The sequence below is a fragment of the Schistocerca serialis genome, chromosome 12 (genome assembly GCF_023864345.2).
Source record: "Schistocerca serialis cubense isolate TAMUIC-IGC-003099 chromosome 12, iqSchSeri2.2, whole genome shotgun sequence".
In the NCBI taxonomy this organism is placed as follows: domain Eukaryota; kingdom Metazoa; phylum Arthropoda; class Insecta; order Orthoptera; family Acrididae; genus Schistocerca; species Schistocerca serialis.
Genome location: NC_064649.1, coordinates 103511826 through 103515699, shown reverse-complemented (window position 1 = coordinate 103515699; position 3874 = coordinate 103511826). Strand labels below are relative to the sequence as shown.

Genomic DNA, 3874 nt, shown 5'->3' with positions numbered 1-3874 from the left:
ACCGTAATGGGGATGAATGATAATGATGAAGACGACACAACAACACCCAGTCATCTCGAGGCAGGAAAAATCCCTGACCCCGCTGGGAATCGAACATGGGACCCCGTGCGCGAGAAGCGAAAACTCTAGCGCAAGACCGCGAGCTGCGGACTATTGTGTCACTCAAAATAGAATGTTAATTAATGTGTCTTCCACGATTCGTGTTGTTTTCGCTTCGGGTTTCCTCTAGTATTCTTTTTGTCACCAGCTTTCCGATTGTACGGCGGACCGCTTCTGCGGGTTCTAGAGATGCCGCAGCAGAAGAGGCGAGCTTTGAAGGCCAGGCAGGTAGGTAGTGGTGGGCAGGAAATCGCGTATCTGTTAGAAATCACAGTGACTGAGAAGTCACAGATATCACAGTAGCAACTTTACAGAATCTAACTGCGATTTCAGTCACAGTTAGCAGTCGCAAGTAGTATTTCACATTGAAAGACGTGAGCCATCTATTGGTCGAATTTAGCACTGCTTTCTGCGATTTCAGTGACAAGTCGCAACTAAGAGTCGCAAGTAGCAACTAAAAAGCGCGGTTAACAGTGGCATCTGTTGGCCGAAGTTCGTACTACGTCCATCTCTGCGGTACGCTATGGAGTCTAACTGCGATTTCCGTGACAAGTCGCAACTAAGAGTCGCAAGTAGCAACTAGAAAGCGCGGTTAACAGTGCCATCTGTGGGTCAAAGTTCGTACTACGTCCATCTCTGCGGTACGCTATGGAGTCCAACTGCGATTTCCGTGACAAGTCGCAACTAAGAGTCGCAAGTAGCAACTAAAAAGCGCGGTTAACAGTGCCATCTGTGGGTCAAAGTTCGTACTACGTCCATCTCTGCGGTACGCTATGGAGTCTAACTGCGATTTCCGTGACAAGTCGCAACTAAGAGTCGCAAGTAGCAACTAGAAAGCGCGGTTAACAGTGCCATCTGTGGGTCAAAGTTCGTACTACGTCCATCTCTGCAGTACGCTATGGAGTCTAACTGCGATTTCCGTGACAAGTCGCAACTAAGAGTCGCAAGTAGCAACTAAAAAGCGCGGTTAACAGTGCCATCTGTGGGTCAAAGTTCGTACTACGTCCATCTCTGCGATACGCTGTGGGGTCTAACTGCGATTTCCGTGACAAGTCGCAACTAAGAGTCACAAGTAGCAACTAAAAAGCGCAGTTAGCACTGCCATCTGTTGAGCAAAGTTCATACTACGCTATTCGCTACCGAGTCAAACTGCGATTTCTGTGACAAATCGCAACTAAGAGTCGCAAGTAGCAACTAAAAAGCGCAGTTAACATACTTCTCCTAGTGTCATCTGTTGACCGACGTATGTACGTTATGAGAGCCTTGTGCCTCACGAGATCGATGTGCTGTGTGTGCATGTGAAGGGCTTATTTCAATAGTGGTACAAGTCCATTTTTGTTAATTTTGAGATATAGAGTCGTAAAGTTAAATGAGTGCTGAAAAATCTGCAGTTGAGATACCAGAAATATTCACCATATGGCTTCTTGCTAGAGATGAGCCTTTATTTATGTTTGTTTGGATCACTAATTTCAGAAGCATTATAGACAGAAAAGTGTAGGTAATGGACTTGTACCACTATTGAAATAAGCCCTTCATATTATATGACGACATGCACATTCAGCATCAGTTACGGTTGGTCAAATACTGCTGTGACTCTGAATGTATTATATTAATAAGAAGCGACATTGCCTTTTTCTCCTGAAAATATCGAGTAACGTAACAAATGTGTTTGATTCTGCTTCCAATATGACAGTTTTGGTTAATACTCCACATGCCTACAGGACTTTGCAATGTTAACACAGCAGAACTCAGACATCTGTATAAGTGTAGAGAAATGAAAACAGTCATATGAATGCCTCACAGTTCAAGACTCGGGAGAAAAGTTTTACACCTGGTGTTCTACATGGCAACTTCACACACAAGAACTTTTTGCCGACATCACTACCACCTACATAAGTAAGCTTTTCCTGTGTCACTTTCAAGTAATGCACTTAAGCTATTCCTGATTTAACTGGAAGATCTGTACTTCCCACTTTCATATCAACAGCCTCAAAATGCATATTGTAGACTTCGGGATATGTTACAGGTCAGTGTCACACCAAGATTGTGGAGAAAGGGGGGGGGGGGGGGCGGCATGTCACTCTCCAACAAGTGTTTACCAATAAATAAGTGGCGGAAAATTACGGGTATAGGACGGCTTAACATGTGGAAAATGAGATTTTTATTATTCACTCAATGTATTTAACATTTATTATTCCTTTAAAATCGCACAACAACTTCAATAAAACACTTTAATCAGTCATACACTTATTTCATAATTATTTCACTTTTAAACTGCAAATCCTTTAAGAGCTGTCTTGAATCTTCACGAGTCTCTCTCAACAGCCTTGATGTGGATAGATATGTACAGCAACCAGTAATCAGTCAGAACTGCGTCTGCAAAAACACAAGGATTATTAAACAATTTTTGCTGTCACTAATTACTAGCAATATAATTGACAGAGTAGATTGCTAATATTTGCTATATCACATTTGCTAATATTTGCTATATCACATTCGCAAGAACGATCTCACTGAAGTAATTAAGTCCATCAAAACGCTTAGAAACTAACCTGTCGTCTGACGAAAACGGTCTAAAGACTGGCAATTTCTTCAGATCTGTTGACAATGATATTTTGAATTATCACTTTACTGAGTGACTGAAATGTAGTTCAGGTACCTATGAACATAACAATATGTTAGAATTCATTTTCTAAACACGAACTATTACGGTACTGTGCGGCTACTTGCATATTAATTACACTATTAATATTTTCACAGTTGTTTCTTTAATACAAAATTAAAGCCAACGGAAGAATAAACGTAAAACATACTTACCAATGACAGGTTTGTTGAGATGCAATTTTCTGTGTGGACAGATGTAACTTTTTCATACGGTGGTACGTCGCAGCAATCGCAGGAGTCACAGAAATCGCAGAAGTAGTAGAAGTCACAGAAATCGCAGAAGTAGCAGAAGTCACAGAAGTAGCAGAAATCGCAGAAGTAGCAGAAGTCGCAGAAATCGCGGAAGTAGCAGAAGTAGCAGTGGCGGAGGGATACGCGACTTAGGTTCCTTAACTGCGACTCTTAACTGCGACAAATCACAGTTAAGAATAACAGATACTGAAAAGTAGCATTCACAGAAATCACTGATATCGGAAAATCGCAGTTTAGCCCATCACTACAGGTAGGTATGTCAGAGCGAAGCGCCTCGGCCCCCCTCCCTAATCCCCTTCCACCAGCCCTCACCCCCCCCCCCCCCACTTCCTACGGTTTTCCCGCCCGCCACGCTGACGTCAGCGAGCGGCGGATTTCCGGGGAAGCCCCTGTTCTCCCGTTCCGCTCTCACATTCCACCTTGCGTGGGACGGGCGGCGACTAATGGCGCTGCGCTCGCGTGGGAGCAGTTCAGAACCTGGTGGATCGCGGGATCTATTCAGGTGTGTCGCCGGACGACCTTTAAACCATCTGAGTCAAATACACTACTGGCCATTAAAAGTGCTAGACCACGAAGATGACGTGCTACAGACGTGAAATTTAACCGACAGGAAGAAGATGCTGTGATATGCAAATGATTAGCTTTTCAGAGCATTCGTACAAGATTGGAGCCGGTGGCGACACCTACAACGTGCTGACATGAGGAAACTTTCCAACAGATTTCTCATACATAAACAGCAGTTGACCGGCGTTGCCTGGTGAAACGTTGTTGTGATGCCTCGTGTAAGAAGGAGAAATGCTTCCATCGCGTTTCCGTCTTTTATAAAGGTCGTACTGTAGCCTATCGCGATTGCGGTTTA

At 43.7% G+C, this 3874-nt stretch overlaps 1 long non-coding RNA gene across 1 annotated transcript; it reads right to left on the bottom strand.

Annotated features, from left to right (window-relative positions):
- Window positions 1-2374: 2374 nt before the first annotated feature.
- Window positions 2375-3248, bottom strand: LOC126428081 (uncharacterized). The gene is made up of 3 exons (XR_007576770.1): window positions 2917-3248; window positions 2652-2758; window positions 2375-2475 (listed from the first exon to the last, which is right to left on the bottom strand). It is a non-coding gene; the product is annotated as an uncharacterized LOC126428081 (long non-coding RNA).
- Window positions 3249-3874: the final 626 nt, after the last annotated feature.